Source organism: Carlito syrichta, unplaced genomic scaffold, assembly GCF_000164805.1.
Source record: "Carlito syrichta isolate Samal-C Ts95f unplaced genomic scaffold, Tarsius_syrichta-2.0.1 Scaffold311830, whole genome shotgun sequence".
NCBI lineage: Eukaryota > Metazoa > Chordata > Mammalia > Primates > Tarsiidae > Carlito > Carlito syrichta.
In genome coordinates, this window is record NW_007255926.1 from 353,684 (window position 1) to 367,779 (window position 14,096).

The 14,096-nt window shown below is 41.7% G+C and overlaps 1 protein-coding gene across 2 annotated transcripts in view; it reads left to right on the top strand.

Moving 5' to 3' along the window:
- Positions 1-14,096, top strand: part of CRIM1 (cysteine rich transmembrane BMP regulator 1) — a 209,302-nt gene that overhangs the window by 134,572 nt on the left and 60,634 nt on the right. The gene's annotated exons all lie outside the window — the stretch shown is intronic.

Genomic DNA, 14,096 nt, shown 5'->3' on the forward strand with positions numbered 1-14,096 from the left:
GCCCAGCAGGTCAAGGCTGCAGTGGCCAGGAGTGTGCCACTGCACTCCAGTCTGGGCGACGGAGTGAGACTCCAACTCAAAAAGAAAAAAAAAAGAAAATATTTTTTTCAGCAGTCATTCAATAGCGTACTTAAATATAATTTCACAGGATTTCAGAACAGCAGACGGCTTGTATAAAATAAGAAAAAAAGCAAGGCGTGAGTAAATAGGCGATGAATAAGCAATCAGCCAACATTATTTAGAGAAAAACAGAAACACTGGTATGTTTGCAGCTTATAAACGTGATACATTCCTCTGCACACAATTGCGTAACCAGTGTTGGCCCTTACCCTGTTCGTGCCAGTCTCAAGGCACATAGTCAGGGTCTGAAATTAGACGATTAGGACCCCACACAGAATTGTGGTTTGAGATGGTTTTTGAATAAATTATGGCATCACCAGATATGGTGTGTCAGTACCTCCAGCTCATTGTGGCTGCTGCTGTTATAAGGACACATACATACCTTCCAGGTGACAACGCAGCTACACTTGGAGGACTGGGGACGTGAACCTGGGGGTCCATAAAGACTAAACTGTTACTTGACGGCTAACTTGATTCACAAGTGCCTAAGTGCTTTTTAAATGAGCACTTAAGTGCTCTCATGATGAAGAGCAAGTTATTATCAACGCCCCATTCAGGTGTGCAGATAAGCCTTCCTGCCACGAGTCTGCCACTGATTATGCTCTCATATTTTGTACTGCTGGCTCTCTCTACATCTCTTGTTCACCAATCTAATTATTTTTACCTTCTGACCCTTGTAAAGAACTAGGGTGAAGGTGCCTGAGATAGCATAGAAGGTTTGCGATCGATGTGTGCACGTGGAAGCCATGGCCTCCTCTCCTTAAAAGCTGAAAATAAAAAAGGGAGGGGACAGCAAAATTGGGTCCTTGTCCACATCTGTCCCCTTCAGCATCACCTTGTTTGTACCCCATCATGACGGCGGCCACATTTCCCTGCACTTGCTGTGTGCCAGGCTTTAGTGCGTTAAGAGTATCAGCTCTCTTGTCCTCACAGCATCCACCAGTATGGGTGCCATCATCCAATTGACCATGGCAGAGTCCAAAATTCAGAGGCCATGTGACTTGCCCGAGGTCACACGGCTCTTAAGTGGCAGCACCATGTGTCTCCAGAGCCCAAACTCTGGACTCTGCATGGACCCTGCCTCTGAAACCAACAGTGCACTACACCCCTGAAAGAGGCTGCCTCCCCTGTGAGGAAGTAGTTTACCATATTTTTTAGAATCTCTAAAATGGCATCCACCATGAAAATAGATGTTCAGACATTTGTAATGAAGAAATAATGAGTGAGGACCTGGGGACAGGAGGGAAATGGAGCAGGAAGTCCCAGTCAGGCCCCCCTGCAAAACCCCTTCTCCTCTGTTGATTAAGGTGGCAGACTCTGATACAGGGTTACCCCAGCCAGAACCTGGAGAGGTGGTACCCATCTGGACCCCTGATCCATCAGAAGGAGAAAGAATAGTGCCAGAATGCATCTGCTTGAAAACCCATCTTGAGAACAGAAATGAGTGTTGTGGAACTGTGGGTGGAACATGTGGTGGCCCACAAGTCTCCAGGCAAGTTGGTGCGAACGCTGTAGCCTGACCACTCGCCCTTCTGACGAGTGCTTGGCTCTGGGCTCCATGCCAGCGGCAGCCACCGGGCCCTCCCCAGAGTGTGTGTTCTGTGGTCTGTCCTCTCCAGGATCACAGTTTCAGTGGGGCTTCCCCAGACCCGCTGAGGATAATGCCCACTGTCGTTAACGTATTGTTCTTAAGACATGGCTTGTCCATGGTATTGGTGCCACTGTGTTATTTCAGGCAAGAATTGGTTTTTTTACATTATAATTAGGTAATGAGAATAGTTAGCTATTTTTTTTTTTTAATAATGTCAAGTATAAATGCTACCTTAGCTGATTGTTAATGTCAGAGGGACTCTGAGGACAGGGTGCTATTTCCATTAAAAATCTGTTTGTTTTATAGTCAAAGGTAAGATAAGGTGTTGGGGAGGGAAGTTTTGGCTACAAGACATACATGGCATGCCCATGATTACGCAACAAGAAAAATTCAAGAGGTGTGGACAGACATGTGGCCAACTTGGCCATGACACCTGATGCAAGAGATCGGAACTTCATCACAACTTTGAAGTCTTGAAGTCAGACCTGATCTGCCGTCTCATTCTGGGCCGAGGCTGGACGCCCCCCCCAGGTGCCCACTGTGACTTGAGTGTCTTCCGGCCTCCTGTGTGCAGAGTGTCCTGCAGGGAGGAGCTGATGGTTGTGATGATTTGGGGATTTGAAAACTAACCCAGAATACATCACTTTCTAGGACCAACTTAGGTTATATTTTCAAAGGTACGTTCAGAATTGTTCCATGCTTGTGGTTGAGCAAAGGGTAGTTTCCTTTCTACTAGTACTATTTCTCTGAAACCAAAGCAGAATTCATTTTCTATCTCAGACAGGAAGTCAAAGAGTTATTGTAGATCATCAAAGCTGTGTGTTGGATATGTGAGTTTCCATCATATATTCTTCTGCAGTATTTTTCATTTTTTTCAAATAAGGTAAAACTGTATTATTTGCAGAGCTATTATCAGATACTGAGCTGAGTTTTGGCCTAATAATTCTGCTAACCTGGACTTAATTAACTCTTGAAGTGGGGTAATAAGAGGTTCACTGTGTGTGGATTCTTTCAGACTCTCCGGATTTAGGATGGAATGCGATTGAACCAGAAAATCAACTGTCTTCCTTCCTGCCACCTGGCTTTCTTGGATTCCTTACTTGGGGAATCCTGGTCCTACTTGGGACAGTGTTGGAAGATCAAGCATCAGGCCTATCTTGACCTATGTGAATTTAGCAAGCCACTTTGACACTCAGGAGCACATGCCCTGCTAGAGGGCAGGGGTCCTGTGGACTGTTAGATATACTGTTTTCCTCATTGATTCTCTCTCTGAATGCTAATACTATAACTTGAATCAGGTTGCTTTTGAAATGTGATTTCCACTGGATTGCCAGAAAAGTCTGTACCAGGCACATATCTGGGTGGGAATTCCTTGAAACAAGAAAAAATGTTTCCAGCCCTGCCCATAATGCTTCCTCACCGAACTGTATCTTAAATGATTAAGCTACTGCTTTTATGGCAGGGAGTCAGACATAGTTTGGCTGACCCCAGAGAGGCAGTGAAGTCAAAGATGCCACAGGGTCACTTGTTATTAACATTCTGGTGCATAACAGGGATCAAAAACTCAGTTTACGGGTGGTATTGCTTCAGTGTCCTGTACTATGCTATTATTAGTAAGCCAAGAATAATAAAATATTCGTAATATCTTAAAGACTCTTAGGCATGCTGTTTTATCCTTTAACTCTAAACGTCCTGGAAACTAGTTCCATAAATGGAAATTAAAATATAACACAGTCTGGTTTTTGCTTGTCCAAATAAGGTCATCCGTTGGGTATGCATAGCAAATAGCCATCTGTTAACCTAGGTCTGTAACCTAAGCATCAGACATTTTTCATTGATGAATTGTAAGGTATTTTGATCTTTCTCTGATCATTTAAAATTTATCTTTAGATATTTTAAATAACATTAGAACATATATAAAAATGAATGTAGAAGGTCTTAGCTGACATTAAAACAGCACTTTCAAATTTTTATTATTTTCATAACTCTATAGATATGTATTATGTGCATTCCATATAAATGGCTTTCTTTATTTGTTAGACCCACCACTCAATGTTAATTGTTAAACAGGGGTGAAGAGAAATGTGGAAGTCGTTTTTTAATAGAGAATAAAGGGTTCTTGCTTCTAAAGTTGGAAGTTCTGTTGCTGATTCTCTGAGTCTTGCATGTCCTTGCTTATGTCGGTAAAGCCCTGCACTTTGTTCTTGATTTGGGGTAAGACTTACCATACTGACCGAAGTCTTACAAATGAAAAGGAAGGTTGACCTTACACTTTTAATTCACTAGATGATCAAACGGATCAATGCCTTAAATATTCGGAATTATTCAGAGCTGATTCTGAAACACATGATTAGAAAATCCTCTGCCTGTGAGTTGCAGGGTTCAGAGGCCCCAGCTGCTAAAGGTCTTCCTGTGGCAGTGTCACGCAAGGGGCTGAGTTCCTCTCTGTTTCCCTGGCTGTCTACTTCCCATACCTAAAAGGGCCTTATTGCTGTGAGTCTCTTAGTTTTCCTACCTAGGTAATAATTGCATGTAATAGATCAGATTTGGGCCTGCTAATTTTCATCTAATCAACAGAGGCAGGAAAACATAGTCTGGAATGCTAACTATGTGAATGAAAAATATTTAGTCATTCTTGAAATGATAGGAATGTTTTTCCAACAAGCTTAAATAAACACAATCTCTTTTGAGACTGTGTTAAACTTTCTTTGGATGAGACAACTCTTAGGCAACCAAACAGAAGTTAATGAAGGTTATTAAGAGACATGCCCTTCAGAAAAGCGTGCAGATTTTAAAAAAGAAAGATTCTATCTTCTTTATGCTGCAGCCATTGATGAGTAGCAGAATAGTTTCCTTTTTGTTTTTGTCAACCCAATAGAATTTAACATTTTAACTAGTAATCACACTATCCAACGTTCAAAAGACATTTTGTGTTACCCAACTGTGGCTGCATGAGACCATCTTATTTTAAAATCCTCATCTTTTTTATCTTCTTCCACTGTTTGCCTCAGTTCTAAGGAATTCATGAGTCTCAACACTCCTGTATTTAAAACACCTGATTGTGCTTCTTCTGTGAAGCATGTTTGTTTATTCCCACTGAGACAAGTTCCAACTATATAATGAAATTATTTTTAAACATACCAAGATTTACACACTCAAGTGTTTTTCCTTTCGGAGTGGTTATGTGGGAAAAATGTCTACTTACGTCAGGAATATAATCATTCAGAATATTTTTGGCACCTCTCTTTTGAAGCTGACATTCGAACTTGCAGCACATCTGATTGAGTATCTTCAGCTTTGTAAACCCCTGGCTTGGAAGGCTTGTTAGACTAAGAAATAGCCAAAGTCAATCATATCTAAGTCTGGTTAAGAAAAAAAAAAAAAAAAAAAAACAAGATGGGTGATCTAGCTGGGTAAAACTCTTCAGAGGAAGCAAAAATGACAATAAAAGTACTTTGTCTTCTATGACACAGTAATTTGCTCTGAAAGCAAATATGAAGAGAAATTTCAATAGAATTTTCCCCTAAACAGCATTTTGGCATGAGACTGTAGCCTCCAAAAGTGAGTCCTTTTATCAGTAACACTTATTTGTAAGTATAACCCCTGGTGTGTTTATTTTTAAAAAAAATTAACCTACTGGCCACGCTCGGTGGCTCAGCCTGTAGTCCCAGCACTTTGGGAGGCCAAGATGAGTGAATTGCCTGAGCCCGCAGGTTCGAGACCCGCCTGGGCAACTTGACAAGACCTCACCTCTACAATAAATCAAAAATTAACTGGATGTGGTAGCGCGTACCTGTAGTTCCAGCTACTTGGAAGGCTGAGGTGGAAGGATAGCCGGAGCCCAGCAGGTCGAGGCTGCGGTGGCTGGGAGTGGCCACTGCACTCCAGTCTGGGTGACAGAGTGAGACTCTGACTCAAAAAAAAAAAAAAATTAACCTACTATGTAGCATGTTTATGATCTCTAAGGACTAGAGGTATATATGGAAATAGTCATATATTACAACATTTTGGTAAAACTGCAGGTACTCCATTCAAACATATTTTCTCACAAATTAGACTAAAATAATTCATAGAAATAACTCTTTTAAAATGGGCAGTGATCCCAGTGTAATTTATTTTTAAGATTTCAGTTCCCTAATTCCGCTAGTGGTTATACCAAACTATTTCATGGTGTTAAGTCTTCAGTATATCTTATAAAAACAAAATGATTTCACGTTGTTTAATAGATGAGGGTTAGCACCAGGGAGAACAAACAAACTCAGTGAGTCATTGTGAAAGGACCTGCTAGAACTATTTTTTGTGCTGTGTCTGATTATTGAAGATAAAGTGTCATGCATGTGTATGAAATGTCTGCTCCCTGGCGTGAGTGCCTGACGCGGTGGTGGGAACAGCATCATACCACATACTGGGTTCTCTCAATGGGGAGTCCCGCGTGCTCCCTGCTTCCACCCCCAGGAGTATAGTCTGGGAAATCTGACACTGGACCCACAGCGCCAGGTCTTGGTCCAGGGCTCATACCATCAGTTTGATCTAAATTTGATAAAAGATGAGCAGTACTGGACATTTAACCCATTTTTAAAACTTATGAGAAAACATGAGGGACGATAATACCTCCTGGTGGATAGTTTTTTTTCGTGTGTGAGTCGATTAGTGGTTTGATCAAATTTGTATGTACTGTCTATAGCTACAGGATACCTATTTACACATCCAGCAACTTTTGCTCTCATACCTGAGAGATAAGCTGGATTTATCTGGTTTGTGAGAAGCAGGTACTAACCACCTGTGACTGTGGAGTTTAGTGCCAGCTGCCCGTAGATAATAAGATGTGGTTCAAAGCCACACCTCTTCTGCAACATCACAGTGAAACCACAACTAAACAATATTTGTATACCTAACCCTTAACTGTACCCCACAACTTTAAAATAAAAAATATATATTAAAAAATAAAAATAAACTAAATAAAATTTTTTAAAAAGAAGCCCTAAGAAGAGCTGAAGATCAAGTCCTCAGGGGACCCTGAGAACTGCCTGACTTTCCCATTGGCTGCTGGAACAAACTGAGAGTTGAATTTGCAAGCAGCTCCCCTCCCACTGGTACCAGGCCCCGTGGTATGTGCTCAGAGTGCTGATCTCCACCTGGCTGTAACTCATTCTCCTCTACTTAAAGTATACCTGGGTCACCATTTCTTTCCTAGAAAAAAGTACTCACTCATTCATGACGTAACTTGAGGCTGCCTTGGCTCTATGGTAGACATCAATGAGGTCTACAAAGGGGGACCCAGAAAAACCTGGAATTATCTCTTGGTGGATGGGCCCGATGTAGCTGGAATTTGTTTCTTCAGATCAAACGGTCGACCAAAGCTCTTACCTGGAAGTTTTGAGAAGGTTGCATCACGATTTGCAGAAGAATTGTCCCCAGTTGTGGTAAACAGGTAACTAACCGGTTTCTACCCACACAAAGCACCTGTCCACACCACACTGAATGTTCAATAGTTTTTTACCAGAAACGGCATGATCTCCATGTCCCACCCTCCCTATTCACTCATTCTTGCCTGGAACAATTTGTTTGTTTGTTTGTTTCCCCCAGTGGAAAAAAAAATCCTCAAAGGGAAGCGTTTTGCCCATGTGGAAGAAACAGCAGACACCCTAAAAGGCATCCAACTGGACGAGTTCAAAAAATTGTTTTGAGCAGTGGAAAAAGCATCTCGATAGGTGTATTGCATTGAAGATGACTGAAGTTTAAACATGTCAATAAACACAATTTTTTACAAATTCAATTTTTTGGGGTCCCCCTCATATTTATATGCTTGTTTATGTATTCTGTGCCCCACCATCTGCCTGTGCCTGTGTCGTGCATGGTGGTTGAACCCTCTTAGCTTTGCTCTCAGTGGCAAGGCAGGAGGAGATTGTGCTCTTTTTCACCTTAAATGGACAGCTGTTGCCTTGCGTATCAGCTCACTTTTAAAACAATTCAGGGAGTCTCTATTTGGTGGTGAAACTGACATCTCTTCAGAGATAAGAAGCTATTAGTTAGGGCAGGCCTCAGGCCTTGGATCCTGAAAGGCATCAGCAAGCTTGCTTTTCAAAACCAAACAAAACCATTTCCTCCTTTCTGAAAATCAAGTTTTTGAAAGATTCCATGGAGAGTTGATGCCAGTTGAATTCTACAGGAGGATATTGACAGAGATACTGAGAACATCGTTCTTTGCACAAAACACCCACAGTATTATTGTTATGAAAGTATTATTGTTACACAGTTTTTTTTGGTTTTTTTTGTGAGTTGGAGTCTCACTCCAGACTGTCGTCCAGACTGGAGTGCAGCGGCCGCTCTTGGCCACCGCAGCCTCGACCTGCTGGGCTCCGGCGATCCTTCCGCCTCAGCCTTCCAAGTAGCTGGAACTACAAGCGCACACAACCACGCCCGGCTAATTTTTTTTTTTTTGATTTATTGTGGAGATGAGGTCTCGCCTGCCCAGGGGGGTCTCGAACCCGCGGGCTCAGGCAATCCACTCACCTCAGCCTCCCAAAGGCGCGGGATTACAGGCTGAGCCACGGTATTATTGTTACAGGTTGAACTTACTCTTCTTGTTGACATACACTTGAGATCCTTGACTTACTAAAACTACGATTGGCTGATCCAAGACAGCTTTTAGAGCTGAGTCTTCTGCATCTTCTTCTAACTTGAGAGGGGCAAAGATACCAGAAGAATGTGAATGCTCCTGTGACGAGTTTGCCCATGTCCCTAAAGATCCAGCATGGCCTCATCATTAGAGGAAGAACAAGGTCAGCCAGACACACAGCATCGTTGTTTCAGCTCCCTTTGGATTAGCTGATTACGAAGAGATTTCTGTTCTCTTGGAGACACCACAGACATAGTCAAAACGTGGAACAATGATACCAGACTGCTACTCAGCAAATGTGAAAGGCGCCACTGACTGGTCACTAACATGCCCCAAAGCTTACCAGACCATATGAAAAGGCAGCGCAGACCCACCCGCATCTCAGATGCTTTTCGTGTTATCGGTGGAGATAGAAGCCGCTGCTTAAGTTACAATGGGCAGCAGTCAGAGTGCCCAATGAATTGTCACACCATTCATCAGCTGAGTGTTGGAGACCTGTGAAAGGGCTCATAACTCATTAATTAGCCATGATCCGAGACCAGTTCTAGCTCTGATCAGGCAGGATTGTCATTACATCAATAATTAGAGCAACAAGGAGTATTCATGTAACCCTAGGGCTTAGAGAATAGTCACCTCTTCACAGTGTTATTAGAGCCTTGTGGGAATATTGTGAGGTAGAAACCTTGAGTAGTCTCATTTTCTAGAAACCCAGAGAGGGTGTCCTCACATATTAGATAATGAGAGAAAATGACTCAAGCTCAGTTTTCTCACTCCAAATCCATGGTCTTGGCATTGCTTCCCCCTTAGAACCCCATCGTGAGAAGAGAGAGGCTGGAAAACAAGATGGTGAAAATGAGAGTCCTCGACCATCATAGCTCAGGGTCCAAAGCCTTCTTGCTCCTGGCTCCGTTCTCGTTGTTGAGACCTGGTTACTATTGTTCTGATCTCTATGGCCTAGCCTTTGATCCCAGGGCTTTTTCCTGAGCCTCTGCCTGGAATTTTGGGCTTGCTGTTTGACCTCTGGGAAAGCCGGTTCTGTTTCCTGTTTGCACGTATTCATTCCTGCTTCCCTCTACCTAGGTACATCACTCCACCTGAGCTCCCTGACCTGCACTCCCCTCCGCTCAGGCCTCCTTCCGCCCAGCCTGGTTCATATCCAGCCAGACTCTTAAGCCCTGGGCACTGACCGTTGGCACTCAAATCCCCACTGAGTAAAATAAATGAGCTGCTTGGTCTCTGTCTGTCTGCCAGGCACTAGAATGCTATCACTAACACTTCTGCATTCTGGTCTGGACTCTTCTCTGAGTCTTGCCAGTTTGGGGTGAATCATGTGGTCTATGTGCTGAACAGTCGCCATAGGCGCCCTTATGTTATCCAGTTCAAGGTGAGTTCCCTAGTTGAATGAGTGCCCAGCTATTTTCAGGACTGTTTTAATAACACCTTTTCATGTGGCATCATTGAGGAATGGGGCAGTTCCAGATAAGTGAAATTTGGGGATGTCAAGTATTATGTTAACAGTGTTGATGAGAGGACTTCTGTCATGCTTTGTGTACTCCTGTGCCTTAAACCAAAGACATAGATCCTATTTTAATCCATTTCAGGAAACTGAGTGTCATCACTGAGTATCTCATCTTGGACTGCTTGGAATTGGGGGATCATCACCATTATAAGTATGCCAAGTTACAACAGCCGTCAGGTCTGGCTTGCTGCTTCAGTGAAGGCTCTTTTTTTTTTTCTTCTTTTTTTGAGTACCTACTGTGTGCATTGATTGGCCCAGGGATGAGTTAGGAAAGTTAAGAAATTAGAAATTCAGCCTCTTAGGGACGGTATTGAGTGGGGGCCCTTCTTTACCCTGATTGTAAGTGCTTAGATGTCTTCCTTCTTCGTCATTCATTCATTGAGCAGCTCTGTAAGTCAAACACTGTGCTAAGTGCTGAGGTTATAAGCAGTGAATGAAGTCTTGTCCCCAACACACAGAGAGCCCTTCCTGCCTGGTTTTCAGCCATTTCCCAGAAGGTTGGCTTGAGATGACCAGAACTCCGACCATCTGACCCACCCTCCAAGTGGAAAATAACTATTAAAAGGTACACACACACAAACAGGCATCCATATGAATATGGCATATCATTTCTAGTTAAAAACTGTCAAGATATAATTCCTATGAAAGTTAGCAGTAAAAAAATTAAGAATAATGCAAAGCAAATATAATAGGTCTAGATATCCCACCCTATATAATTTTTTTATGTTTCTTTTGTGATCTCTTAATAATCTCATGATTATACTATCATCTTTTCCTATTAAATATGAGATTGGTAAAGGAAGAAAAATATGTTCAACAGCCAAGATTCCTTGGTAAAAGCATGCAAAGTTAATAAATAGGTCTAAAATAAATACATAGTTGTTTCTGTATCAGATCACAAAATAGTACAGATCTTGGGAACATTTTTACACTGTTCATTTTAAAATAAAATCAAGAAATGACTCTGAGATAAGTACTTCAAAAATTACTAGGATGTAGGTGTTGTTATGAGAAATATATACAAAAGAAAAAAGGATAATCAAATGTGTGGTGGCTGAAAGAATTTGAAAACTCCAACTATAGAGGATTTTTTTCCATGACTTAATGAGAATTTCTTAAGTACACATTCCTACCCCATGGAAATTCCCACTTCCAGATTAGGGAATTTTGGTATCCTTGTGTTTCTTTTTTCTTATTGTCTACATTAATCGAGTTTTCCCTCTAGCTTAATTTGGGAAAATTTTATTTTCACTGTACTTCTCTTCCCAGGCTGCAATTATGTTGACAGTTTAGTGATTTATTTGAATGGTGTTCCGACTGGTTATGGGTCACATTTAAAAATCATCTGTGGTAACAGAATGACATATGAAGATGCAGTAAAACAGATAAGCTATCTCCTTTGGTTCTGTTTTGGCCAGCTTTATCTCCAGTTTTATGGCCCTGGACAGGAGACCTGATATATTTAGCCATTGAGCTGCCATATAAAGTGAATGAAGCTTTGGAATGTCCTCACTCACTGGATGTTCACATGGCTTAACCAAGTCCAGGTCTCCACCACACCCTCCTCCGCCCAAAAAAAACAACCACTTAAGAGTGCCTGAATTAAGCCTGAAAAGAACATAATTGTTCATTTTTGTTTCTCACAATTCAAATAAGCAGGCTAGGGAATTTTTAGAGAAGGACTATGCAAAATATGCAAACGTTTTTAAAGCCCCAAAGGAGAAAGGAGTAAGAGAAATAAGAGACAGGATTTATTAGTTTCATTATCTGATTTTACTTGAACTTTTTTTTCTTTATGAAAGAAATGTAAAATGTATCTGCCCCTTTAAAAAGTACTTTTTCTATAAATAGGTCCATAGTGAGGTCTCTCCAGAGATTTTTCTTAGTATGTGGAGGCGTGTGAACTCGGAGGCATAGGAGTTAGGAGTGCAGACAAGACAGCAGCCACCCTCAGGCAGCCCTCCAGACCTGCACTCGCCCAGAGCCCAGCGCTCCTGGAGAGGTCAACATCTCAGAGCAGTGCGTATTCCCTCCGGACAGAGACAGTGCTGCAGGCGGACCCAAGAGGGACGGCTCTATGTGTCTGCCAGTCGTGTGTTTCCAGAATCACCCAGTCATTCTTGAGCCCCTAATTGGCCGTCAGCCTTCCCAGGGTTACTAATCAGAGAGCATGGCACGCACTTCTCAGTGGAGGTCATGAGTAGTATTTATCAGAGAGAACCAGCTCTTGGTGATTAAGGTCATGAGAAGAACCTTCTGTGGAGTAACTCAAAACCAGAAGTTCCAAGGGGAAGTTACAGAGCAGACATCAAATTCAAGGCATCTGCTTTCACTGAGGCTACTGATACCTGAAATATAGACGCCAATGGTCATAGCATCTCAGAAGCAATTTAACATAATTCTTAGACATTTAAAAATAACTGAGGATCAGAATATATATTTTTTTGTTGATTATTTTCCCAAAGTCATTGAGCTATATAATATGAGGATAAAAACGGACATAAAATTTTAAATCAGCATCTTAAAAGGTTGAATTTGGGTTTCAACTTCTTATTTCCCTTGCTGCTTTTTGGGAAATTTTCTGTAAAATAAAATAGCAAAAAGTAAGAAAGAGAGCTTAGATTTGTTTAACATTTTTATAACACATAAATAATCAATATATGTTATTTTATGGTCTAGTATAGTGCCCTTCAAGTTAGAGTTCTGATTTTCACTTTAGCTTTATATTTTTGATCACATATGATCACACTGCTTTAATTTCCCCACTGCATAGGTAAAATTGCTCCTAGGAAATACTTGAAATCATTGTAAAATGCTGGTGATATTCTGGAAACTTAGTGTCTAAAGCTCTCTAATTTTTAAAGCATATAAATGTTTTCCGGGAAATATTTTTACTGATAAAGCGTTTGTTGGGCTTTTTAGGATATGAAAGAAACAGCTCTAAAATATGTTTATGCTACTGCATGTTTTAGAGATTTTCTTCTTGAATTTTGTTCTCTAAGCCATGGGATAAGACTTAGTGGCTGGACATATGCATTTCAGACACAATCCCAAGGGTTCTTGTAAATGGCTTTTCTAGGCAGTGCAGGTACTTGGAAAAAAACTGCTCAAGAAGACCACAGGTTCAGGAGATCAGTGGTTCCCACTCAGATGAGGGTAGGAAACAGCAAACTGGATGTAGCTGTAACAAACACCCATTTTTGTTCTTTATTGCTTCTAGGCTCAGAAACTCTTTCTAGAATTCTTCTCCACAAAGAAGCTGTTCCAGGGTTCCCTTTAGAAATAGTTGTAGCCAAAGACAATGAATTCCTGCTGTTTCAAGCCTTCTTCCTTTGGAGGACATTAAGGTATTTCTTTAATTCCTCGGCTGATTCAATACAAGATGAGATGGAATTGCAGGGTGATTCTGTAAGCAGTACTTCATTGAGTTTCCCCACCTTGACGCATTTCCCCGTTCTCCTAAATGAGGAAATCCAAGACCATTTCTCTCCTTTGAAAGAGGCCTGCTAACACCCAGCCAGTTTAAGAGGGGATAATTTTCTTTGTTCCGAGCAACAGGGTTCCCATACAGAGATGCTTCAGTGCCTCCAGAAGTCTTAGGTCCTCTGTTCAATGACCCCTGTCCACCAAACTCGCCAAGAACAGAGAGGATCGTCACCATCTTTCTAGAAAGGCGTGTACCCTCTGGCACAATCTCAGTGTCATGCCCCATGTAATATAGGAGCACAGAAGTGTAGGATTTAAATGGGACTTTTCTGATCTTTAGCCAAGACTCATCAGATATTTTCCATATTCAAAGCACTGCTGTCTAGACTAGAGAAAAGTATGAGGTAATAAATTTTAGGATGCTCCAACTTTGAGACAAACAGAATGCACAGTTTACATATTTCACTATCACTTCTTCAAGCTTCTGTGTTATCTGGATGAGAAACAATCATAATGTGATACCATGATTCTAGATTCTTTAAAAATCACTTATTCTCCCTCTCAAGAACTTCCTTGGATAAGGACCTAATCAGCTCTCAGTCTTTGTTCTTTAAGAGCCGTAGATTCAGCCGGGCTTGGTGGCTCAGCCTGTAACCCACGCCTTGGGAGGCTGAGGTGAGTGAATTGCCTGAGCCTGTGGGTTCAAGATCCGCTTGGGCAAATTGGTGAGACCTTATCTCTACAATAAATCAAAAAACTAGCCGGGTGTGGTAGCGCACGCCTGTAGTTCCAGCTACTCAGAAGGCTGAGGCGGAAGGATC